Genomic DNA, 27,894 nt, shown 5'->3' with positions numbered 1-27,894 from the left:
TCACGTGGTGACCTCCTCTGTCACGTGGTGACCTCCTCTGTCACGTGGTGACCTCCTCTGTCACGTGGTAACCTCCTCTCTCCTGGGTCTGCTCTCCTGGTTTACTTGACTTCAGGCTTCTCAGGGTAAAGCCCCCAGTAATTCAGATTAAGACTCACCCTGATTTAGTTTGGCCACACTTAAATAGGCTCTTAGAAGATCCTATTCACGAATGAGTCCACACATTACCTGATACATCCCTACAGGGTCCTACTTAGAAAAGGGTTCACACCCACAAGAAAATAGATTAGATTAAGAGCATGTTTTATGTTGGTGTATATAATTTAATGTGACACTACTACTCAGTAATGCAATGAGGGAAAAAACTATTCTCATGTGCTGCAACTTGGATGTGACTTGAAGGCATTATGCTGAGTGAAAAAAAGTTAAATTCGGGATGATCCCATTTGCATAGCATTCTTGCAATGACAAAATTATAGGGATGGAGAGCAGGTGAGTTGTTGTCAGAGTTTAGGGAAGGGAAGATGTGTGACAACAAAGAGCCTGCACAGGGAATTCTTGTGCAGTGATGGAACAGTCCCACCTTGATTGTTATGCTGGCTATATGAATCTCATGATATATGATATGATAAAATGAATAGAACTATGTATAAAGCCATGCAAAGATTATGAGTGCATAAAAAAAATGGTGAAATCCAAATAAGGTCTGTAGTCTAGATAACTGCATTGGGCCCAATAAATTTCCTGGACTTGAAAATGCACCGTAATTATACAAAATATCACCATTGGGGGAAGCTGGGTGATGGGTACAAGGGACATTTCTGTACTACTGTTGCAATTTCTTGTGAGTCTATAATTATTTTAGGAAAAAAAAAAGGATTTACTAGACAGCTGCAGAGAAGTGGCAGCTCTCAGAGTGGATGAGACTAGCCCAAGAGACCAGCATTTATCATGAGAAACGTTATGAGAATATAATCCTGGACAGCCAGTGCATGGCAAATTAAACACCACAGAGGAAGGATTCGCATCAGAGGTGAACCAGACAAGTGAGAGTCATGGGACAGAGCCTAAGAAAAACAGATTTTCTCACAAAAAGAAGCAGTTATCAACAGCATGAACAGCTGAAGGGAGGTCCAGTAACCTAATGGTGAAATAGACTGAACTAAGGAATAAAGGAGCAAAGGAAAACAGAAGAACCAAGGAAACCCTTTTAAGAAATTAACACACAGCAGAAGGAAAAGGGCAGGACAATAGAGTAAGTAGAGATGAAGGGAAGAGATTAAATTTGCTTAAGGTTGACAAGAAGCTGAATATTTAAAGATGAGGACTCCTGTGTAGCAGGAGAAAGTTTCCATATTCAAGAAAAAAAAAATAGCAAATGACAGAGAAGACGCCAAAAAAAAAAAAAAAAAAGGATGAAGTAAGCAGAATCAAGCATTTGGTTAGAAAGGTCAGCCTCATAGAAAACTAAGTGTATTTCTAGTTCTCATGAACATAGATCAAATCAGAGACACAAATAATTGAAATTTGGAAACCATCAAATCTCATATAGCATTAATGGTTGCTGTTGGTCTTAATTTATTGATAAGATATTTTATAAAATAATACAAGCCTAGATTTAATGACTTCAAAATCAAAACTGGGCCATTACAATTATGCTGCAACTCAATACATAAAATTCTTATTTAAGAGTCTGGTGACAGTAAATCTCTGCCAACTATATGATGCAGGCTTGGTGAACTTGTGCTGACTTGAAAGCCAAATAATATGATGAAAAATTTTGCCTTCCTCTATCTGCTTCATTAGCCTGAAATTTTAAGAATGTTTATATGCATAAGAACTTTAAGATAAATGTAATTGAAATGAAAAATTACACTTAAAAGTAAGTATTATATATAAAAGTCATAAAATAAAGCTAGGCATCTATTCTAAGGAAGACATTCAGCATTAAGACTTGTTCATTAATTAATGAAGTGGTGATAACCTGTAGTTGTGTGTGAGGCTGAGATTGTTGACCTTAACCTTGTTTGAAATACATTCATCACCTACAATTCTGACATGCAATAAATACCCACGATTGGTGATGAAACAAATAGTCTCCCGGGAATGGAAGTCAGGTCTGTGCGTGAATAAATTAAAATTCATCAAAGTACTAGGAAATAGCTAACAATATTTTGTTGGGAAAAAAACAGACAAGAAACTTGAGTGATTTGGTGGGGATGGAAAGAGGCCTTCTTATTTTCAGTTATTTGGGACCAGAGCTTTGAAGCATATTTTCTGCATGAGAGCATCACATCTTAGTCCTAATACAACAAGGCTAAGTACGATATGGTAGAAAATACACAGGCACAGAAATAACATATGAAAAGGTCTACAAGGATACCCACTAGAATAAAAGAAGTTAGTTCTGAGAAAAGAGAAATTGAAGGAAGAGTGTTTGAGGAAATGTTGGTTTTACTCTATATATTTCTGAATACTTATGTTTTTTCTCCAAAAAGCATGTGCTTATGCTTTACTTTTGTAATTAAATAGAAGTATAAATTTTTTTTAATGTAAAAGAAAATATTTTATATACTCATGGGTCCTATCTCATACTATATAGAGGGTATAGAACAGAATTCTGAGACTCAAGAACAGAGAAATCAGCAGAAATGTTGGTTATTTTAATGGATGAAAAAGTGAAAAATTGAAGACTAGATACTCCAAGTAAAATTTATCAGAGTGGGTAAAGATCCAAATGAGAAATATGCCTTAAATATGAGGACAAAAAAATAATAAACCTAAAATGGAAAAATATATTATGCATACCCCAACCAAAAGAAAGCTGGGTCAGCTATACTAACAGAGTAGACCTTAAGGCAAGAAGAATAACTAGAGAAACAGTAATATCTTGCCATGAAAAAGTGACCAATACAATAGGAAGCTATAATAATTTTAAATGTGTATGTTCCCAATAAAATAGCTTCAATATATAAAGCAAAACTGACAAAACATTAAAAGGAGAAATAGACTCATGCATAGCATGAAAGCTTTAGCATGCTTCTTGCAATAGCTAATAGAATAAGCAAACAAAAAAACAATTCATAAGGATGTAGAACACAATGAACTAAATGGACCTAATGACATATATAGAGGACAGCACCCAACAATGACGGAATTTACATTATTGTCAAAGTTACATCATGCATGGAACATTAGCCAATTTAAGACCCCTCGAGTTACAAAGCAAGCTTCCCAATTTCTTTTTACCTTTATTAGAGAAGTTGTGGATTTACAAAACAATCATGCATAAAATACAGAATTGAAATTACCACCCTATTATTAACACCTTGCATTAGTGTGGAACATTTGTTACAATTGATAACAGCACATTTTGATAATTGTACTAGTAACCATAGCTCACAGTTTAACTTGGGGTACACTGTTTGTATAGTACACTACAATGGATTTTTCTTAATGTTTATTCTGTTACCACCTGTAAATCTCACATTTCCCCTTTTTTAACATATCCAGATCTATATCTCCGTGCTGTTAATTATCTTCACAATATTGTGCCTCCATCAGCACCATCCATTGCCAAGCCATTTCCATCATCTCATACAGAAACCTTGCACACCTTAGGCCTTGCCTTCCCCTTCCCTATCCCCACCTCATCCCCTGGTAACCTTAATTCTAGATTCTGACACTACGAGTTTGCTTGTTCTGCTTTCAAATCAGTGAGAACACACGATAACTGTCCTTTGTTGCATGGCTAGTTTCAGTCAATATGATGTCTTCAAGGTCCATCCATAAGGTATCAGGACTTCATTCCTTTTATGGCTGAATAATATTCCATTGTATGAATATCCACATTTTATTCGTCCACACATCACTTGATGGACACTTAGGTTGCTTCCATTTTTTAGCATTTGTGAATAATGCTGCTAAGAAGATCAGTGTGCAAATATCTGCTTGAGTCACTGTTTTCAACTCTTTGGGGTATATGCCTAGTATTGGGATTGCCTGGTCATACAGTAGTTCGATAATTAGCTACCTATGAATGGCCAGATTGTCTTCCACAGCAGCTGCACCTCTGTACCTTGCCACCAGCAATGAATGAGTGTTCCTACTTCTCTGCTATCTTTCAAACACTGGTTATTTTCTGCTATTTTTTAATAGCAACCATTCAAATGATGTAGAATTGTATCTCATTGTAGCATTGATTTGCATATCTCTGACAGCTAATGATGTTTGGCGACTTTTCATATGCTGTGTGGCCATTTGTATATCTTCTTTGGAGCGATGTCTATTCCAGTCTGTGGTAGTTAGATTCAGTTGTCAACTTGGCCAGGTGAAGGCACCTACTTCTGTTGCTGTGGACATGAGCCAATGGTATGTGAACCTCACCTGTTGCTCATTTACATCTGCAGTCAGCTAGAAGGCATGCCTGCTGCAATGAAGGACGTTTCACTTAATTGCTGGTGCTTAAATGAGAAACCGCAATGTAGCACAGCCCAAGCAGCTCGGCATTCCTCATCTCAGCACTCGCAGCTCAGCCCAGGCCTTTGGAGATGCAGAAAGAAGTCACCCAGGGGAAAGTTGTTGGAACCCAGGGGCCTGGAGAGAAGGCCAGCAGACACCATCCTGTGCCTTCCCATGTAGGGAAGAACCTCAGTGGAAAGTTAGCTGCCTTTCCTCTGAAGAACTAACAAAATAAATCCCCTTTTATTAAAAGCCAATCTGCCTCTGGTGTGTTTCATTCCAGCAGCTAGCAAACTACAACACAGTCTTTTGCCCATTTTTTAATTGGGCTGTTTATTGTTAAGGAGAGAGATTTCTTTGTATATTCGGGATCTTAAACATTTATCTGATATATGGTTTCCAAACTCCCATTTGTATAGGTTGTCATTTTACCTTCATGATAAAGATCTCTGAGTCACAACAGATTTAATTTTGATGAGGTCTCATTTATCTATGTATGCTTTCTTTTGGTGCTTGTGCTTTGGGTGTAAAGTCTAAAAAAAATTGCCTAACACAACATCTTGAAGATGCTTCCCTACATTTTCTTCTGTGAGTTTTATAGTTCTGACTCTGATATTTAAATCTTTAATCCATTTTCAGTTGATTTTTGTGTAAAGTGTGAAGCAGTCTCCTACTATCAATGCAGAACCATCAATGGTACCCTTCAAATCTGTCATTCTTGCTTCGTGTATTTTGGGGCTCTGCTGGTGGTGCATACATGTTTATAATTGTTACATGTTGTGTTTCCCCCTATATCAACGTATGCTGATCATCTTTGTCACTTGTAGATGTTTTCTTCCTTGTAAATGTTTTTGACTTAAAGTATATTTTATTTGATATTAGTACAAATACCTCTGCTCTTTCCATTACTACTTGCATGGTATATTTTTCTATCCTTTCTCCTTCATCCTACATGTATCTTTGAATTTAAAGTGAATCTCTTGTAGACAACATATGTTTAAGCCGTGATTTTCTATCCATTATTTCAATCTCTGCTATTTGATTAGAGAGTTTAATCCAAATACATTTAAACTCACTACTGATAATACATTTACATTACATTACATTACATAATCCAAATACATTTAAACTCACTACTGCATTATACGATTTAGGCTTTGTATGTTTTATGCCTTTTATGACCCTCAATTATTCCATTAAGGCCTACTTCAAAATTTATTTGATTTTTTTGTGCTGTACCATATTGAGCAGCTTCTCTTCTCTATTTGAATTCACTTTCTTTTTATTAATTAAAAAAAAGTTAACTAACACAACATTTAGAAATCATTCCATTCTACATATGCAATCAGTAATTCTTAATATCATCAAGTACATTTGCATCGATTTAGAAAAAGAAATAGCAAGACAACAGAAAAAGAAATAAAATGATAATATAGAGAAATAAATAAAAATAAAAAATACAAAAAATATATAAAAAAACAAAAAAAACTATAGCAAGGATGCAGCTTCATTCAGTGTTTTAACATAATTACATTACAATTAGGTAGTATTGTGCTGTCCATTTTTGAGTTTTTGCATCCAGTCCTGTTGCACAGTCTGTATCCCTTCAGCTCCAATTACCCATTATCTTACCCTATTTCTAACTCCTGATGGTCTCTGTTACCAATGACATATTCCAAGTTTATTCTCGAATGTCGGTTCACATCAGTGGGACCATACAGTATTTGTCCTTTAGTTTTTGGCTAGTCTCACTCAGCATAATGTTCTCTAGGTTCATCCATGTTATTACATGCTTCATAAGTTTATTCTGTCTTAAAGCTGCATAATATTCCATCGTATGTATATACCACAGTTTGTTTAGCCACTCGTCTGTTGATGGACATTTTGGCTGTTTCCATCTCTTTGCGATTGTAAATAATGCTGCTATAAACATTGGTGTGCAAATGTCCATTTGTGTCTTTGTCCTTAAGTCCTTTGAGTAGATACCTAGCAATGGTATTGCTGGGTCGTATGGCAATTCCATATTCAGCTTTTTGAGGAACCGCCAAAATGCCTTCCACAGTGGTTGCACCATTTGACATTCCCACCAACAGTGGATAAGTGTGCCTCTTTCTCCACATCCTCTCCAGCACTTGTCATTTTTTGTTTTGTTGATAATGGCCATTCTGGTGGGTGTGAGATGATATCTCATTGTAGTTTTGATTTGCATTTCTCTAATGGCCAGGGACATTGAGCATCTCTTCATGTGCCTTTTGGCCATTTGTATTTCCTCTTCTAAGAGGTGTCTGTTCAAGTCTTTTTCCCATTTTGTAATTGGATTGGCTGTCACTTTTCATCTATTTTCCTTGTGATTACCACAGGGCTAAAATTTAGGATACCACATTGCAACAAACATATTTTATCTGATAAAATATTTCAGTAGCATGCACATATACTTTTACCATGTAACGCTATCCCCCCACCATTTTTGTTTATTATTGATTTATTTATTTATTGCCTGGGCAGACACTGGGAATCGAACCCGAGTCTCCAGCATGGCAGGCGAGAACTCTGATGCTGAGTCACTATCGCATTACCCTCCCCCCTCCCCCACCATTTTTCTGTGCTTGTTAACACTTATACTTCTGCATATTGTATGAAAAAAACCATACATCCATCATTACTTTTTAAACGCCATTTTCTTGAGATATATTTGCATATCAAATAATCATCCAAAGTACAATCCATTGTTGACGTCTTCATCATATAATTGTGCACCCATCACCACAACCAATTTTAGAGCATTTTCATTAATCCAAAAGTAAAAAGAAAAAGAAAAAGAAAAAGAATACCCGAAACATCTATATTCATCAGGTTCGCGAAAGAAACAGAACCAACAGGAGACGTCTGTAAATATGAAATTTATAAAGGTGTCACACACAGCCATGGGAATGGAAGAGTCCAAAATCTAAGGGGCAGGCTGTGTGGATGGCAAGTACAATAAAGGGTCTCCATGAACTCCACAGGAGAGCATGGTGGCCAAAGAAAAGGTGGAAATTCCTCCTCTTCCTTAAAAACTTTCAATTGATTGGATCAAACCCAGCTGACTGGATTTCCGCACTGATGGGAGACACACCTTAGCTAATAGTGCATGTAATCAGCCGCAGCTGCACTCAACTGACTGATGATCCAATACACCTGATTTCTGGCTTATGAACCAGCCATGAATTATCTCTGCAGCAATGATCAGGCCAGAGCTTGTCTGACAGACAACTGAGCATCACCACCTGACCGAGCTGACCCAAGAACCCAACCATCACAGCATCTCATACCATTTATCCACACCCCCCATTATTTATCAGTTTATTTATTTAGTCTTTATTTTCTCACTCATCTGCCCAGACACTGGATAAAACGAGCGTCAGTCAAAAGGTTTTCACAATCTCATGGTCACATTGTAAAAGCTATATACAACCCTCTTTTAGAATCCATGCTACTGGATTGCAGTTTGACAGTTTCAGGTATTTCCTTCCAGCTATTCCACTACACTAGAAACTAAAAAGGAATATCTATACAATGCCTAAGAATAACCACAAGAACGACCTCTCAACTCTATTTGAAATCTCTTAGCCATTGAAACCTTATTTGGGTTCATTTATGTTCCCCCTTTTGGTGGAGAAGGCTTTCTCAATCCCAAAATGCCAAGGCAAGGCTCATCCCTGCCAGTCACATCCAACATTGCCAGGGAGATTCACACCCTGGGAGTAACTGTTCCATGGAGGGGGCCAGGGCAGTGAGTTTATCTGCAGAGTTGTCTTAGAGAGAGAGAGGACAACTCTGGGCAGCAAAAGAGGTTCTCTGGGGATGACTCTAAGGCATAATTATAAGTAGGATTAGTTTCTCCTTTACAGGAATAAGCTTCATAAGGGCAAGTCCCAAGATCATGGGCTTGACTTATTAAATTGGTAGTTGCTAATGCTTGTGAGAATATAAGGAATTCCCCTGGTGGGGAAGTTTAATATTTCCACATTTTCCCCAGTCCCTCAAGGGGACTTTGCAAATACTTTTTAATTTTCTGCCCAAATTACTCTGGGATGTATCAGGATATTACATTAACCTGTACAAAATAACAAGATCTCATTCCCTATTCAGGGTTCCATGTAATTATGTTGTTTGTATAAACCGACCATATAGAGTGAATTAGCTAGGTTGCCACAAAAGGTATAAATTGTGTACCAAATAAACATCTCTTCCTTTGGTCTCACATAGTAGTTGAAGTTATAGAACACAGACAAAAATATCAGCCCTTATCCTGTATTCTGATTTACCTTAGTCCTAACCAGATCAGCTTCACTGATATCTCTAATTGAGGTCCGACCTCATTTTCAGCTTCTTTAACAGCTACTGTATGGGATAATGATGACTTTCATAGCTGCATAACTCTAATTTTGAGTCTCAGGTGTCACATAGGTACCTGAAGTTCCAGGGAATGGCCAGCTTATAAACAAAGAGACTACATATGAGTGTACAATAACAGCAAAAATTCAGGAACAGATGTGACTGTTGTAAGAGCTTAACATGTAGGAACTTTTACACTAAGCCTTATTGAACATTCTGTAATCCTTAATCATCAATTGCACAATCTCTGCCCACATCCTATCCCCTGAGAACCTATGCTCTCAAATTCAGTTCTCAGTTTTCATGTTAAAGTTAGTCCATATTAGCAAGGCCTTACAACATTTGTTTTTTCGTTTCTGGCTTATCTCACTCAACATAGTGTCCTCAAGGTTCATTCACCTGGTTGCATGCCTCACAACTTCATTCCTCCTTGCAACTGCTCAATATTCCATTTTATGTGTACAGCACAGTTCACCCTTCTATTCATCAGTTGATGTACCCATAGACCACCTCCATCCACTGCAAATCATGATTATGTCACCAAAAACACCAGTGAGCAAATGTCTATTTGTGTCCCTGCTTTCAGTTCTTCCAAGTATATATATGTAATAACAGGGTTGCAGGATCATATGGCAACCCTATATTTAACCTCCTGTGAAACCACCACACTGCCCTACATGAGGGCATTTCAATGTCTTCCACAAAGAAAGAAAAAGAGGAAAAAATGATGAATAAAAAAATAAAAAAGGAGAAACAACAACTGCACCAGGAATCACATACACCTCTCTTACATCCCTCTCTTATTGACATTTAGCTTTGGTATATTGCCTTTGTTACAATTAATGGAAGAATATTACAATATACTAACTATAGACCCTATTTTGCATTGATTGTATTTTTTTCCATACACCATCCTATTTTTAACACCTTGCAATGTTGACATTTACTTGTTCTCTCTCACGTAAAAACTTACTTATATTTGTACATTTACTCACAATCATTTCTTTTCCTATATGCCTGTAGTGCTCCCTTTGATATTTCTTGTAGAGCCGATCTCTTGTTCACAAACTCTTTCAGTGCCTTTTTGTCAGAATATATTTTAAATTCTCCCTCATTTTTGAAGTACAATTAGTTTTGCCAGATATAGAATTCTTGGTTGGCAGTTTTTCTCTTTCAGTATCTAAAATATATCATACCACTGCCTTATTGCCTCCATGGCTTCTACTGAATAATCCATACTTACTCTTATTAAGATTTCCTTGTTTGTGATAGATTGCTTTTCTCTTGCTGCTTTCAAAATTACCACAGTTGACAATTTGATTAGTAAGTATCTTGGAGTAGGTCTATTTGAATCTATTCTGGGGGTACATTGCACTTCTTGGACCCATATTTTCTGTGTTTCATAAAAATTGGGAAATTTTCAGTGATTATTTCCTCCATTATTCCTTCTGCCCTTTTCCCCTTCTTTTCTCCTTCTGGGACACCCATTAAATGTATATTCATGTGCTTCATGTTGTCATTCAATTCCCTGAGACCCTGCTCATATTTTTCCATTATTTTCCTTGTTTATTATTTTGTGTGCAGGATTTCAGATGTCCTGTCCTCTAGTTCACAAATCCTTTCTTCTGCCTCTTCAGATCTGCTGTTATATGTCTCCATTTTGGTTTTCAAATCTTCTATTTTACCTTTAATTACCATAAGTTCTGCAATTTGTTTTTTCAAACTTTTGAGTTCTTTATGATCACCCAATTTCTTCTTGATATCTTTCATTTCTCTTGCCATATCTTCCCTCAACTCATTGATCTGATTTTTATTTGATTTAGAACATTTTGAACATATTTAATTAATTGTTTTAACTCATGTATCTCATTTTGGAAGTGTTACTTTCTTCCACTGACTGGGCTATGTTTTTGTTCTTCCTGGTATGACTCAGGATTTTTTGCTGATGTCTGGGCATCTGATTTCCTTGATTAGTTTATTCAGAGGCCATTTTCTCTCCTTTACCTAGGGTTTTCCAGTTGGTTTGCTTTGTTCTCTATCTGTTCTTTGATATTCACTTCAACTTAATCTGGAACTCTAACATAGCTTCTGTTTAACTGATTAGAATTTTCCAGCTCTTGTTTTTCTGTTTCTTGCTCTGCCTACATGGAAACCTTTTTTTTAGTGTGTGTGGAGGATCTCCCCAGATATGATTGATCCCAACTAGATTCTCCCAAAGAAGAGAGGCTCAGGTCTCAGGAAGAGGATGTTATCAGTATGAAGTTTCCCTGAGGATGAGACCCAGCAGGTTGCCTGTCATTCCTGAAATGCCTCTTGACTCTGCTTTTCCTATCCTGCCCAGCAGGTGGAGCTTGTCAGCATGCAATGCCACAGTGGCATAAAGTGGTAAGGTGTCTTTAATTCTCAGCAAACCTTGGCAGGGACAGGAAGTGTGGTTGAATCAGAGGCCGAGGTAAAAGGCAGCCTAAAGCCTTCTGTTTTCCAGTCCATGGAGTCTGAATTCTCTGAATGAGAGCTGCCATTTTTGATGGGCCCTGCCCACCCCCGTTTTTTGGTTAATTACCTTTAGGTAATTATCTCCTTCATTTGACTAGAATTACTTTGTTTCTCAGACATACCTTAGTTCCTCCCTTGTCTGAGTCAGTGCTGACAATTTTAAATTCCTGAAGCTTTTTTTTAATGGGCTCTTAAAAAAAAAAAATCCCTTTCAGAGCGGGACCCAACCTCCACCAATTTTGCTAATCAGGAGCCAGAGTTGGTACCCTGGTCTCCCCTTTTCTGGGGACAGAGCTCTTTTCTAGTATTTTGAGCTCAGGGACTCCAAAACCACTGTTTTTTGTTTGTTTGTTTGTTTGTTTGGCTTTCTTTTTTCTATCAGCCCCATCTCCACTCTGCTGGAAGAGAACTCAGGATTCCTTTTGTGCTTGCTATGAATTTATCTGTGCTTGAAGCTGGTATAAGCTGTCTGAATTTGTTAATTAAATCCACAATTGGAGCTTGCTTGAGCTCTCCTTTCCTTGTTCCTAGTGGAGACTGCTTCTTTTTCCCACACAGAAGAGTCTCCAAAGCACCCTGCCATGACAGTGGGGTAGTGGTCCAGTCTCCACAGTTTGGGAGACTTTACTTACAGTTCAGCACTGTGATCTCAGCCTTTCTACCTATTCCAGACTGATATACCCTGTGTGTCCAGGCATTGAAGTCCCCCAAACAGTTATTTTAGACAGTTCCTACCTAGCTAAATTCCTACCTCCTCCTATCATTACTTTTTATTCATTTGCGTTTTAGCTCTTGTAAGGAAGTAAGAAGTCCAGTTACATGCCAAACAATGTGCTACAATAGTATTGGCATTTATAATTGCCTACATGGTTACCCTTACCACATGCCTTTATTTCTTTATGCAGCTTTGAGCCATGGTCTAGTGTCCTTTCCTTTCAGTATGAACTCCCTATAGCTTTGCTCATAGGTAGGTCTAGTGCCTTCAGCTTCCGTTTTTCTGGGAATGTCTTAATTTCCCCTCATTTTTGAAATAAAGTCTTGCTGGATATAAAATTTTGGCTTGCAATTCTTTTCTTTCAGCACATTAAGTATTTCAACCCACTGCTTTCTTTCCTCCATGGTTTCTGATGTGAGATCAGCACTCAAACTAATTAGGACTTCCTTGTATATAACATTGCTTTTATCTTGCAGAATTCAAACTCTCCCTTTGTTCTTTGCATTCGGAAGTGTGATTAACGAATGACAGGGTGTGCTTTTCTTCATGTGTATCCTGTTTGGTATTCTCTGACCTTCTTGGTGTGCATTTTCTGCTAAGTTTGGGAAGTTTTCTGCCATTATTTATTTGACTACTCCTTCTTCCCTTTTCTCTTTCTTCTCCTTCTGGTATTACCATAATGCACATATTGCTGTCCTTGATGTTATCCCATACTTGTCTTGGGATATTTTTTATTTTAATATTTCTTTTTTTCTTTCTGCTTCTCAGACTGACTCATTCGAGTGTCTTATCTTCGAGTTCACTCATTCTTTGTTCTGCCAACTCCATTCTGCTCTTTAAACTCACACATTTTTCATGTCTATTATTGTGGTCCTCAACTCCAGAAGCTCTGTTTGGTTCTTTAAAATTTCTCCCTCTTTACTAAGATTCTCATATTGCTTGTTCACTGTTTTCTTGAAATCCTTTAGTACTTTCTCTGTGTTTTCAGTCATCTCCTGGAGCATTTTTAAGACAGATTTCCAAAGGCTTCACCATCTTTGTGCGCACTCTGGTCTTCTCTGTTGGCGTTTCCTGTGTGCTTATCCTCCTCCTGTGGATGGGCCATCATTTCCTGTTTCTTTGTCTTATACTCTTTTGTTGCACATTGTACTTTTTTAATATTTTAAAATGCTAGTTCCTGGATTTATTCCCTAAGATGCTTGCTTCTTCATTTTGTAACCAATTAGTGATAAAACAGAGATTTTCTTGAGCTTCAGCTCTCCTACCAGGAAGGTCAGCCCAAGGTGAATGCAGTGTGAAAGTTTCCCTGTCTTTCTGAGCCTCTGTCTTGTCCTGGGCTTTTGCTTGTTAGTTGTTTTGGAATTCCTCTGTCTGTAGGAGTTTGTTGTCCCCTTTGTTTCTCAGGAAACAGACCTCCCTGTCCCAGGTGTTTGAAGTCCATTAGCTTGTACCCCACACTTTTCCAATGTATAGTTTCTTATACGCATTTCCTAGTCTCAAGCTATGTTTGCTTATGAGGGCAAATTCTAAGAGGAGGGGCATGCCAGAGGAGACTTTTCCAAATCTGTCCTTTCCAGCTGAAACAGGATCACAGATCCACAAGGGCACACAGATCCACTTCACAGTGCCCTGAGGAGAGAATTAAGAAGGGCACCAAGAACTCCTCGCAGGGTTTCTCAAAGTTGAGCTCTCCTGGCCTGCCCAGCAAGGGCAGCCCTTCAGCCAACTGTCCCCCACAGACCTGAGGAAGCACAGGTCGCCTCCGCACAGAGAGAGCAATTTACTGTCCTTCATCATAATTCATCACCCTCTTCCCCTGTGCTTCCCTGGATGCTGTAGTGTTCTTCTGGCCCCTGGACTTCCAGAATGGTTCTTTCAAACAATTCCCACCTTTTTAACAGTGCTCTGGTGGAAAGACTGAGTCTTGGAGCTCCCCTCTCCACCATCTTTTCAGCTTCACCAAGTTTTAAAGAGTTGAATTTATTCTGTTCCTGTTATCTGAACATTATATGATTTTTGAAGTTAATTTAGCATTCTAGAAAAACACCAGCAACTAAGAAAAGCTAGAGGGCGGGCAACGTGGCTCAGTGGCAGAGTTCTCGCCGCCTGCCAGAGACCGGGTTCACTTCCTGGTGTCTGCCCATGTTAAAAAAAAAAAAGAAAGAAAAGCTAGAAAATTCCTGCTGGAAGAAAATAATAACCTTCCAAATAAATTTTGAAATAAAATAATGAATACTTGGAAATGAAATAATAAATTACTAAATAATCCATGAACCAAAAATAGACACAACAGGAACCTGAAAATAACTTGAACAAAACAGTAATGAAGATATTCATCATCAAACTAGTGAGATGCGGCTAAAACAGTGATTCCAGTGAAATTTATAGCCTTAAGCACAGATAGGAGGAGGAAAACAGGGCCTAAAATTGATTGCCTACACACTTGTGCCAAGAAGCTAGAAAAAGAAACAGCAAATCAAACTGAAAAATGTAGACACGAACTAATGAAATAGGAAACGAATATTCACTAGAGAAAAATACATAGCCAAAAGTTAGTTGTTTGAAAGACAAATTGAGAAACTCTGAACAAGAGAGAACACAAAAATAGAACAATAAAAGTAAAATTGCACAGCATACAAAAATGGAACATCACAATAGGTATAAAAATTATGAGGATGTCATGAAAATCTTTATACTAATAGATTTGATGATTTAAATACAATGGACATAAAACTTCTTAAAACACCACTTAAATAACTTATAAAAGAAGGAATAAAATCTTAATAATAATTACATGTTATTATTGAATCCACAATTTAAAACTATCCCACAAAGAAAACTGCAGAGCCACATAGCATTCCAATGAATTCTAAGCATTTTTGGGATAAATACCTACAGCTGTCCAGGACTGGGTCATATTGGGTGGGGTAAAGAAATATTTTCCAACTTGTCTTACAAACTTGCTATATTTCAATAACTCATTTTGCAAAGGACATTACAATAAGGTAATTTATAGTCCAAACTCTCTTATAGACCAAATTCTCTCATAAACATATTAAATGGGAATCTATTACAAGTTTTTATTATATATATTTATTGATATTACATATCATCATGTGTATTATTATTAAATGAAATATTAGCAAATGGAATCCAAAAGTTTATAAAATAGTGGAGTATATGCCAGGAATGAAAAGATGACTGAACATTTGAAAATCAATTAATGTAATTAACCACATTAATAGAAAATTAAACAAATCATATGATAAAATTTAACACCCATTCATGATAATAATTCTTTATAAGCAAGTTTAGAATGGAACTTCTTCTATCTTATTAAGTGTATTGAGAAGTTAGTTTGGAGGTTATTCTTATGCAGTATATAGATATCTCTTTTGAGTTTTTGGTGTATTGGAGTAGCTAGATGGAAATATCTGAAACTGCCAAAATACAATCCAATAGCCTTGATTCTTGAAGATGATTGTATAATTACATGATGAATGCACAGCTATATGATGATAGTGTAAACCATTAATTGTACACTTTGGATGATAATATGGTATGTGAACATATAACATATATCAATAAAATTACATTAAAAAACCAATAGCAAATATTATATCTAGCACTAAAATGTTGAAAGGTTTCCACCTGTGTTTGAGAATGAGAATGCTCAATGTCACCAATTTAATTTCCCATTGTACTTGAAGTGCTAGTCAGTGCAATAAAACAAGAGCAAGATATTAAAGGTTTATGGATCAAAAAGGAGGAAATAAAAACCTCATTATTTGCAGAAGAGATTGTACATGTGGAACATGCAAACTAATCTACAGACAAGCCATTACCACTAATAATTCAATTTACCAAGGCCTCTGGAGACAAAATTAATACACAAAATATACTTGGATTCCTGAATACCTACTTACCTATATATGGTAAAAAAAAAAAAAAGTCTTTCCAGACGTGATTAAGGATCTTGAATTAAAGAAATTACTCTGGATTACCCAAATGGACCCAAAAGGAGTCACAGGGAAATTTGACAGGAAAATGTGATGGGCAAGCTGGAGACGCATCTCCAACATCAGACAGCAACGTGAAGTCGCTGGCCTTGAAGATGGGTGTGACACAGTCACAAACCAAGGAATGCTGGCAGCTATCAGAGGCTAGAAGAAAAGAGTGGTTTCTCACCTAAAGCCTCCAGAATGTAGTGCTAACTACACCTTAATTTCAGCCCGGTGAAACTAGTTTTGAACTTCTGGCCTGCCCAGATGTGATAAGATAAATCTCTGTTGTTTTAAGCCACTCAGTTGCGGTAATTTGTTAAAGCATCCCAGGAACCGAGTACACACACATAGAGAAAGATTAAAGGAGAAAAATAAGTACATAGAAATGCGACACTATAGGTTATAAACTCAATATCATTAAGATGTCAATTTTTCCAAAATTGATCTATACCATCATTGAATTTCCAATTAAAAACCAAGCAGGCTATGTTTTCAAAATCGATATGCTTATTCTAAACTGTATATGGAACTGTAAAGTGCTGTCTTCCTAAAAAAAAAAGAGCAAAGCTTAGAGGAGTTTTACTACCATATATCAAAACATGTTATAAGCCAATGGTTTTCAATAAATGGTTCTAAATTAATAATATTCATATGGAAAAAAATGAATGAATCCTTACCTCACACTGTACACCAAAATCAACTTCAGATGGATTGTAATTGAAATGTGAAAAATTAAACACTAATGCTTACAGAAGAAATAAAGAACATCTGCATGACTTTACAGCAAAGATTTCTTAAAGATGACATAGAAAGTGACTATTAAAATCAAGAATTTGTATTCACTAAAACATGAGAATGTAATGGCAACCAAAAGAGTAGGAGAAGATATTTACAATACATACTTCCAACAAATGAATCATTTCTGGAATACAAAATTAATTTTTGAAAACCAATTTTAGAGAGGCAGGAAAAAACAGAAAAGTGGGCAAAATGCTGTCAGTGCTTTACATATATCTCCTTTCCATTCATTGGCACACTGGCTCTTATGTGCTTCCACGTCCAGAGTCTCTTTGTAAAGGTTTGTACGCAGGCCACCAGATGCTGCTTTGCACTTCCACATAAGAGAAAGAATTTTCCTGAAAATTTATGTTCCTTTGGAGCAGCTCTTATCCAGTGACTGGCATAGCTAAGAGTATAAAAATGCCAATTCCCTTTTTCCTCTCATTGGGACACTCTGAAGTATGAAATATATTGTCTCACTTGTGGATTCTTATTGCACAGTATTCTAACATGTGAACATACCACAGTCCTACAGAACACCCCTGTAGGACTGAACCAAATTTACCCTCTGTGGAACACTGCTTGATATCCAACTTTTGTCTGGCTTTCCTTCCTTCACTCTTCCTCATTTCCATACTGCACTGAGAGGGAAATATTTTCTTGGAAATACTTCTTAATAAATTACTTTTATTTGAGCTTTCCTCTGTATTTGAGCCAACTTGAACAGACACTACACAAGAAAGTTTATCTCAATGGCTAATAAACATAAGACAACCGCTTCAGTAGTTGTTTGGGAAATGAACATTAAAACCTCAATGTCATACCATTACATGCATTTCATAGGATTAGAATGGAAAAAAAATAGTTAATGTCAAGTGCTGAAAGGAAGGATGTGAAGCAACTGGAACTGGTCGATGTTCTTGGCAAGACTGGTACCTCTGGGCTTCAGGGCTTATCTAGCATAGGATCAATGCCAAACTAAATGGCCAGCTTTTTCAGTTTCAGAGCTCTCTGTGGGGTGGGCTGAGGATAGCAGGTCTGTGCTGTAGCCCTACCACTGCCCCTGCAACATATGATGTCAAAACCAGCAAAACAAATCTATGGTATTAGAAGCAAAGATCATAGTTACCTGTGGTGGTTTGAAGCTGTATGTACCCAAAGAAAACATGTCCTTAAATCTAATCCATTCCTGTGGATGTCAACCCATTGTAAGTAGGACCTTTTGATGCGACTTCTTAAGTTAAGGTATGACTTATCTCATTCAGGATGGGTCTTTGTGTAATTTTATTGAGATATATTCACACACCAAACAATCCATCCAAGGTGTACAATCAATGGCTCACAGCATCATCACATAGTTGGGCATTTATCACCAAGATTATTTTTAGAACACATGCATAACTCCAGAAAAAAGAAAAAAGAAAACCCCACACATCCCATATCCCTATCGCTCCTTCTTAATGACCACTGGTATTTCACTAGACCCAATTTTAAGACCTACAGCAGAGGTAGGTTAGACAGTCTAGTGTTGTCAATGATAGATGTATTTATCAGTGGAATGGAGCAAAACAGCCAGAAGTAGGTCCACACAAACACAGGCAACTTTTATTTTTGCAATATAGTTGTACAATCATTGTCAAAGATCAGGCCTGCTAGACCACTGTTCAGCAACTTCAGTTATTTCCTTCTGGCTACACTCGACACTAAGAAGAAATATCTACGTAATGAGTCAATAGTCACAGGCATTTGTTAAATCTTAATTTCTGAGTTGCACCTCCTCTCTCTCATCTGATCTTTCTCTCAATCTTCAGGGATATCTGAACAATGACCATTTAACTTCTTCATGCTGGAAAGGGTGTTGACCTCATGGGGAAGAGGAATGAAACTGGTGGATGTTCTTGGAGAGACTGGTACCACTGGGTTTCGGGACTTATCTGGCATAGGAACCATCTGGAGGCCTTAAGTTTCTTGAAAAAATAAATTTACCAAGAAAATTTTTTGTAGAGACGTACATAGAGCCCATAACATTATTGTTTGGGGTGTGGCATACCGTGATAATGTGCAACAACTGGCTAAAGCTTGCATAAGAGTAACCTCCAGAATGACCTCATAACTCTATCTGAAATCTCCTAGCCACTGAAACTTTACTTTGGCCCATTTCTTTTCCCCCTTTTGGTCAAGAAAGCATTCCCAATCCTACAATGCCAGGGCCAGGCTCATCCTTGGGAGTCACATCCCACATTGCCAGGGAGACTTACACCCCTGGAAGGCATGTCCCATGTAGCAGAGAGGTTATTGAGTTTATTTGCAGAGTTGGCTTAAAGAGAGAGGCCACATCTGAGCAGCAAAAGAGGCTCTCTGCATTTGCCTCTTAGGCATAATTGCATGCAGGCTTAACTTCACCATTGCAGAAAGCAGGGTGGGTCTGAATCCTAATTCTAGAGTCTTTTATAAATGGAAAGAATACAATGGGGGAAAAAAAAGACCATGGAAGCAAGAAGCTGAAAGCACAAAACATGGAAGAGAAGGGAGAGACCAGCAGTCGCTCCTGTGTGCCTTGCCATGTGGCAGAGGAGCCAAGATGCCATAGCCAGTCTTCAGGAAGAAAGCACTGCCTTCATGATACCTTGATTGATTTGGACAATTTCTCAGCCTCAAACTGTAAGCTAATAAATTCCCATTGTTTAAGGCAATCTATTTCATAGTATCTGCTTTAAGCAGCCATGGAAGCTAAAACATTACTCCTGAGTTACAGGATTATGTCTGCAAAGGAACAAGATCATTTCTGGGGTACTAGTGATAATCTGTTTCTGAGATTTGCTTCACTTTGTTAAATTTTATAAAGCCATAGACCTATGATATGTACATTTTTCTATAAATATATTATATTTTGATCAAATATTCACCAAGAAAATGACTATAATTCCAAAATAATTAAAATCATGAATTAATGAATTAAAATAAAGATGTTGGGCTGGAGATACAAGCATATGGGATCAGTCCAAACTCATTGTCAACTAACCATGGGCCTTTGGGCTGGTCTCTCAAATTCCCTGACTCCTCAACTATAAAAAATTGAAAACAACAACCAACTTATTAAGTCGCCAAGTCAGTGAGTTGCAGAGCCAGGTCTAGAACCCAAGTTTTTGGAGCTGCTGTCTTCAACATCAAAGCAAATCATACAGTCGAATATGCCAATGGCATTAGCCATCTAGAAAGATTTAGTACAGAGAAAAGTGAAAGAAAAATGCTTAGAAGTTAGAGGAAAGGCTGGTTCTAAATAATGGTTAAGAGAGAATTCAGGCTGCATGGTATAAATGAAAAATTATAATTACCCAAGATAAATAGTCTGGTGGAATAAAGCAAAAGCTAGTAGTTAGAGGAGAAAATGCAAAGACTATCTGCTCCAGGTTGAGGGAGCTGCAGGGCCTATGAAAGAAACCTCATGAATCAATGTCCTCTCCTCATTCTTGTCACTGTAATGATAAGGCATAATCCTACTAGAAGAAAAGGAGAGTCTTCTAGGAGACAAAATGTCATTCTGTTGTTCTGAAAAATTCAACACTTCCTCCAAAGGTATGATTCCTCTACTCCAGTCTTTTGCATTGAATCCACTCAATTATATTTGACTACCCTTCTTGAAACCATACAAACTCAAACAACAAAATAAGTCTTCCTTTTCTTGAGCAGAAAGGCACAGTATAAAATTAAGAAAGCATAAATTCCACACCAACTTCCATCCATCCTTCATCCTTGCAATAAGTCCTAATTTCCTGACTTTGATAAATTTGTGTCTCCCAAGAATTTTTAAGGAACAGTTATTTGGCCCAAATTCAACTCAATCACTCAGCTTGCTAAAGAAAAATATCTCTAGTGTGTCTTTTCATGTTTTGACTCATGTCTTCTTTTGAATACCTTTATAAACTTTATGGTACCCAAGTTAGAAAAATGCCTACCCTCAACCCCAGTGTCTAGTTACCTTTCACACCTAAAAGATCACTAATTTGCCAATTAAGTCAGTTAATTCGTAGATCAACCTAATGTATCAATCTGCCACTTTCCTTAAATTAAAAATAAATTGGCTGTGTTTATCATATAGGACCAAAATAAATTAAGATAAACCAAAAATAATGAAGTCCACTAGTAGAAGAAAATATACAGACAAATGCTGAAGAAATGAATCCTTAAAATTGTATACTCACAAAACGATAAAATGCTCTGTAGTAGGCCCACATCACAGGCATCGAATGCTTTTTCCTCTATTTCTGATGCCTCTCGCCACCGTAAATATTTGGGTTATATTAGATACGTATAAATGGTAATTCCCCCCCCCAAATAATTAAATCACAGGGACATATTCTCTTTTATATTTTCTCCACACACAAAAAAATTAAACATCCTACAAAGTGAACTGAGAAATGCATTTATCACAAAGCCACAGTCATTTATCAACATTGTAAAAGGATATACAGCAGTGCATAGTTTTCAAACTTAGTAGGCCCTAAGGTGTATTACAGAAAAACTTCAGAGTGCTCTTTGAATTAGATTTTAATGATATGCTCCCCAGGATGTTAGAGGCCAGTTAAACTACCTATAACTCAATTAAACATTAAACATTTTCTTTCATTTATTTTATTTCATTTAAAATGTATTTTTTTCCCAAATGTAAGGCCATTTGAACCAAAACACAGAAGAAACCTGAAGATAATAGTGTCTTTACTCTTTTTTGGAAGGAGATGATGCATATTAATATTTCAATCACATCACTTTAAATGCTTTGATCCTTGTATTTTCATCTCATGAGCAGATCAGATAACCATAGAGTTTCATTTGTTCCTAATTGCATAATGCACTAGAAAACAAAAGGGTAAATATTTTGGCCAACAAAAACCATTATACTAAACAGAATCCTTTGCTTTTTCCTTTTCCCACCTTTTCTACAGACTCTCCTGACTCAAGAAAGAAAAGTGGGTAAAACAAGTGGATGTCAGATAATTTATGACTCACAGTAATTGGTGATCATATTTTACCTTGAATGTTAGAGGAGACACATGACAGAACCGAAATAAACAATGTATTTCATACCATTGCAAAGGTGTGAATTTATACATCTAATGAATATAAGAAATCTTTATGTAGGACTGAAATGCAAGTGTTTGGGGTCTTACAAAATGTGCTGTGATATCCAACAAAATACAAGAGAGGATGCAATGTGCAACACCTAGCTGAGCTGCAGCGGTGCCCAGCACAGCACACTTCTTACTGCGGAGATGTCAAAGGCATATCCCTGACATGGCCTTTAAATTAGCTCAATAAAGTATGCTCTAAAATGTCATCTTAGCTGGAGTGGTCTAGGAAGTGTTGTGTAGCACTGCTCACAATTTTGCTAAACTGTTATTGATCAAGATTAAATGTTTGCTCATGCACATGGGTAAAACGAAGTTAAAATCTTTTGTGCAATCCTGGGCATTATTTCTCAGACAGTTTGGTTCATTACTCTGTGCTTTCCCAGCTGCAGAAGGCAGAAGCAGCTGCATTTTTGGCTACTCTACTTAGTGCCATAGATTGCTGGGTATTCTTCCCATACCTCTGCAAGGAAAGATGCATGGGCTGCTGGGCTCTGACAGACCTAGAATTCATGCTGTTTCAGTCTCACAGAGTGTAACAGAGAGTGGGAGCTCAGAAGACGAGCCTTCTTCTTTATACCCGCTTACTGCTTAGCGTATTGGCAAGAATCCAGACATCAGACGTTCTTGAGAGATATTTTACAAAGAAAACAAAATAAAAAAAGACAAATGCATATTTGTATGTGTGTGTATATATATATATATATATTTATGGTTATAACTATATTTCTGTATCTACATCATCTATCTGCAGCTATAGAAAAAGTATACTTGCTGTAGCAGAATATTTGTAACATCTGTTTCATGAAGAAAATTGCTTTATAATCAGAACGCTGAATTATGTTTAACTTATCTCACTGACTACATTTCCATCTGTATTTTTTTTATTCACAGCAGAACTCATTTTCCACTTTATCCTTCTTGGTCTGGTTTTATGAACTGAGTTCTAATAACGGTGTGGTTTCAGGGACATAGAGAAAGCACTCCTCACCCCTTCCAAAGTTTTGCCAGCCAGCTGACTGATTCCTAAAATGCAACAATAAGAATTAGTTTGGTTGGTTAAAGTTCATTCCCTGTTAATATGTAAGTTTCAAGATGAATAACAATTAAGCCTTACCTATCATTTTGAGCTTAGTGTAAACAAGTTAATAAAATCTATTTTCAAGAGCAGGTATAAAAGGAGGGGATAGAAAGTCTGTATATGCCACACTGCATGGAGTTACTACCTGTTGGGGAGAGAGGGAAAGCCTAAGTGCTTTCAACATGGGTGGGAAAAGCAAATGTAGGGCGGGCTACAGTGGCTCAGTGGCAGAGTTCTTGCCAGCCATGCTGGAGACCCAGGTTCATTTCCCGGTGCCTGTCCATACAATGAAAAAAAACAAACATGAATGTAAAGGAATTGTGCATTTTTGGAATTCTGAACCCAGTAGCTCTGTGTTCCCATATTTCTTTTGCAGACCCATTAGCTTTTCTTCCTGGGTGAAATGCTGTGCATCAATAACAGTGCCTCTGAAAATTCTGGCAGACTGTACATGAATAAAAGAAGTGACTTTATCAATGTGTTTACTTGGATTTCTTCCTCTTTCAGTGAAGCCAAACCCAAAGGTAGCACTCAACAAAAGGAAGGAGGAAAAATAAATTATCTTTCCAAAACTGACAGAGCATGTGACTGTTTGTACCCAATAACGCTGATGAATTGTGGTGGATGCCCACGAAATTTACTAAGTACAATTCCTCCTCTAAAATCTTTACAGCCATCGGTGTTTCAGCATTCAGAATTGCTTTAGGATTTTCAAAATCAGTAATATTGTACAGTTGTCAGATATACCCAACACCAGCAGTATGGTCTGGGGTGACTATTCATTACTGAACAGTCTCCTTTCTATACTGAAACATATGAACGCTCACACAAAATTAACTTTACAACAATAATAAAAGACTATAAATACTCTCACAAGCATTTAGGTCAAAATTCAGATTTTGCCACCACAAAAATTTGCCACAATCCTATGAGAGAAATAAATTCTTTTTAAGCCTCTTTGGTGTTTTAAGAGTCAATACAGAATAAAGGTGTTGCAGATTTTGGTGTGAATGCTTCACCCATCAGCCTAGGACTATGATGATCAATAATTGTTTCTACCACATTTTTCCTAGGACAACCAGGCCCTGGTTTATATTCTCATGTACAAGGAGAGGGAGTAGTCCGAATGGATGAATTGTAAGTACTGTATGTCTAACTCAAAGCTCTCAGCTAGGCACCCACCGAACCCAGAGTGAGTGAGGCTGGGAACATAGCTTTTCTCCTACTGTTTGTCTACGACCAGTGTCTCAGGATGATCAGTTCTTCTCCTAAATTAAGACACCATCATCGTCCAAGTGCAGCTGTGTTAGGAAGGTTGAAAAGGAACACGGGGACAGCACCAGCTTGCTACCTTCTGTCTCTGTGCTAATTGTCATAAGGATCCTGCCTCTTTTATGTCTAGATGTGATTTTGTTCTTCCATGCTGTGTGCAGACATCATCGTCTGTTAAGCTCTTCTTCCTGAGCACAGGAGCTTATGAGGAGTTGGAGAGCTGTCCACACTCCTTCTAGTCCAGACTTTTGTTCAGAATAAGCTATTTCTATTTCTACTGACTAAAGATGGAGTTGTTGTCTTCAAACATTCCATACATTTCCATCCCTAAATCCTCAATTTACTTGTTGATGTTTCTCCTTGGATATTATAACCTAACTTGTAACTAAAGCTGAGCTTATAATATTCTTATATTGGTTTCTTCCCGTCTTCCCTTTCCCAGAGCCAACTAGCTCAAAACCCTATGACTCTAAAGCCTACTTTGCCCTCAAAACAGGGACAGGAAGTAAAGCCTACCAGCTCTTCCTCGGGAATGCATTTCCTTTGTTCTGACTGTTTCGGAAACACAGAGCTGAGCTCCAGTGGCACTCTTAATACGAGAATATCGCATCCGATCTGCAGTAGGCCAGACAACCCACCAGAGTCAAATGAATCAACTGAAGCACACTTTTGTCTTGTCTTTGCTCTTTTCAAAACGCTATAATATTCCAAGGATTAGAGAAAAATATAAACTCTATATTCAGCTTTCAGAGCCTCTATAATACAGAACCAATCCTCTGCTATCAGGCAAGATCCTTATAGATGCACTGATCTACTCACTGCACCCACCATATCCCAGAACTCACCAGCAATTTCCCTACCCCTCGCACATTACCAGGTCGTCCTCCTCATTCAGACCTGACTCCCCCATTCATCAAAGTTCAACTCAAGTTTACTCACCCTTCTTTTATCATCTAGACCCTAATCATTATGAAACAGACTCCTAGTCATCCTCCAATAGCCATTCTTCCCTTTTCTCCCATAATAACAGAACCCAAGGTTTTAGCTGGTACTTAACACCCAAGACTCTTGCACGTAGGTGTGATAAGTTGTGACCAGTGGAATATGAATGGAAATGACGTGCTAACCTTTAGGGAAGGGCATAGCGTGTGGATAAGAGAACACCACTGGAATGGCAGAGCAAGAAAAAAAAGGACTTGGGCACCTGAAAACCTTGCAGAGGGTGGGCCACCGTGGCTCAGCAGGCAGAGTTCTCGCCTGCCATACCAGAGGACCCGGGTTCAATTCCCAGTGCCTGTCCACGTTAAAAACAAAAAAGACTTTGCAGAGCTGAGTGGCCATAAGAGCTTACATAAGAAAAATAAAATCTACCTTGTTTAAGTCATTGTTATTGGAGGCCTCTATCATAGTTTTCTGTCTGTCTTGCTCAATTACTTTTTCATATTGACATCCTAGAATTATTATCTTCTCACTTACATACATCGTCTTTACTCAATGTGAAGAGAGACCATGGCTTTTTTGTATCAGCTATCTTCAGTGCAGCTGCTCCCATACATACCTTGCTCTGGTACAGTGCACTAAAAATTTAATAAATAAAACTGTACTTCATTTATCCATTATCATTGAAGAATGAATTATTCTTCACCTAAGTGCTTTGGCAATAAATACAACCATATTCTATTTATCCAAGATCATTAAAGGATGAACTATTTCACACAAATGTATTTCCAAATAAAACTATAATTTCCCTTTAATGTAAAACATTTTGGGGGAGTGCAAGAGTACTTCAGTGGTAGAATTCTCACCTGCCATTCGGGAGACCTGGGTTCGATTCCTGGCTACTTCACCACAAAAGAACGAACAAACAAAAGAAAAAAAAAAAACAAAAGTTCAACAAATGGTGCTGTAATAATGGGATACATGGAAAAAGAATGAAATATGACCCTTGCCATATGACATAAAAAAATTTTAAAGAACATTTGCTAATAAAAACATCTGAAAATGTGTTTTAGTCTTTGCTGACTTATTGCACAGAAAATAATATGTTATAACAATACAATAATATAATAATATAATAATATTGCTATATTATATATAATATAATTTATTATATTATTATTGTTATAATAATTATATGATTAATATAATATCAGAATGTTATAATAATAACAGCATAATTGATGCTTTATGTCTTCAGGCCATAATTTTGAGTTTTCATTTTGTATTTCTCTCTCTCTCTCTCTCTCTCTATATATATATATATCAGTAACATGTGAAGTATGTGTTCCCAAATAGGGAAGACCTAGAAAGCCTTTTATGAAGTCTTTCATAACACCATTTTTTATGACTGTAAAGCTAATGCCTATTCATTGTAGAACATTTAGATGGTCCACAAGAAAACAGTCTGAAATCTTACATCTTTAGCAATGTTTTTCTTGTCCATTGTTAGAAGATTGTTAGCAATTTTCTTCCTGCCATTCATGTGATGTTTCCATGAGCCCATCACTTCTGATTTTCTGCTTCTAACATTTCCTTTTATTTAGGCATCTTAGAATTATGTAAAGATACAGAGGCAAACAAATCTAAAGGAAAGCTGAAATGTTCCACTACAACCAAAAAAATGAGTTTAAGGTATTAAACTTTCCATTATTTTTCTCCTATCTTTATAAGCCAGCCTTAGAACATTTCCTGGAGAAAAAGCTGTGGCATGCAAGAGTTGGAAACCTTGAGATTGCTGATCTCCAGGTTTCTTAGCATCCCTTATTAAGTACTGAGATTCTAAAGCCAAGTTATAGGGATAGAAAAAAAATTAATAGAAAAAATTGTTGTGAGTCATTAAATGTAAGAGGAGACATGCCTCTTGCATTTGCAACTCATGAACCATGGTCTCTATCAGTAATGCAACATATTTGACTGGCCCCTCCGGATCACCTGCAAACCTTCTGAGGCTCGGGGTTTGTCTCTTCTGCTGGCCTATGAGACATGTATTAGCCAGGTCAACCTTAGTGAGGATAAGTCCAAATGGTAACTCCACATACGATCACTGATCTGTTATTACATTCCTATTTTCCCCAGGTCTGTGAAAAAAAATCGGGAAAATCACAACGGATTATATTATAAACTTAGTCTGCTGTAGATCAAGATGAGACCTCTTCATATCCTCTGAAATATGGTATATAATTATTGAGCTAGAGAAAAATGTAATAACAACGAATGCAGTATACCAAAAGCAGTTTGCTTTTGCCTGAAAAGCACAACAGTACAAGGTAATGATCTCGTGTCAAACCTATATCAATCTACTATGTCATAATTTAATTTGCAAAACTTCTCTCATCCCATTATCTCACAGGATATCATGATACTTCACTATATTGAAGGCAGGACTTGGAGAGCAGAAGGCACCAGTTGTTCTAGATATCTTCAAGTGACATATAGGCATTAGAATTTGGGAGATAATTTCAAAGAAGGTCAAGTTCTGACATCATAATGAAGTTCTATGTGTCTGGAAATGACACATTTGACTACACATTTTAATGTTTACTTCTAAGAAATATGTGGGCTTCTTTGGATTTTTGAAAAGCG

General features: G+C 37.2%; 3 long non-coding RNA genes across 10 annotated transcripts; 1 reads left to right on the top strand and 2 right to left on the bottom strand.

Moving 5' to 3' along the window:
* Positions 1-12: 12 nt before the first annotated feature.
* Positions 13-27,894, top strand: LOC143665239 (uncharacterized). Of its 4 annotated transcripts, XR_013166797.1 has the most exons (6): positions 13-125; positions 18,645-18,688; positions 24,114-24,177; positions 26,856-26,943; positions 27,388-27,578; positions 27,662-27,894. It is a non-coding gene; the product is annotated as an uncharacterized LOC143665239 (long non-coding RNA). The 4 variants fall into 4 exon arrangements; XR_013166798.1 differs by lacking the exon at positions 26,856-26,943; XR_013166799.1 differs by lacking the exon at positions 18,645-18,688 and having other exon boundaries at positions 26-125.
* LOC143665242 (uncharacterized) lies at positions 21,479-25,891 on the bottom strand. Of its 2 annotated transcripts, none has more exons than XR_013166806.1 (3): positions 25,789-25,891; positions 22,951-22,985; positions 21,479-21,685 (listed from the first exon to the last, which is right to left on the bottom strand). It is a non-coding gene; the product is annotated as an uncharacterized LOC143665242 (long non-coding RNA). The 2 variants fall into 2 exon arrangements; XR_013166805.1 differs by having other exon boundaries at positions 25,871-25,891.
* LOC143665241 (uncharacterized) lies at positions 26,117-27,769 on the bottom strand. Of its 4 annotated transcripts, none has more exons than XR_013166802.1 (3): positions 27,660-27,769; positions 27,244-27,389; positions 26,117-26,153 (listed from the first exon to the last, which is right to left on the bottom strand). It is a non-coding gene; the product is annotated as an uncharacterized LOC143665241 (long non-coding RNA). The 4 variants fall into 4 exon arrangements; XR_013166801.1 differs by having other exon boundaries at positions 26,117-26,150; XR_013166804.1 differs by having other exon boundaries at positions 26,117-26,150; positions 27,680-27,767.

This window comes from Tamandua tetradactyla, chromosome 21 (genome assembly GCF_023851605.1).
Source record: "Tamandua tetradactyla isolate mTamTet1 chromosome 21, mTamTet1.pri, whole genome shotgun sequence".
NCBI lineage: Eukaryota > Metazoa > Chordata > Mammalia > Pilosa > Myrmecophagidae > Tamandua > Tamandua tetradactyla.
This window is presented reverse-complemented; position numbering and strand designations above follow the sequence as displayed.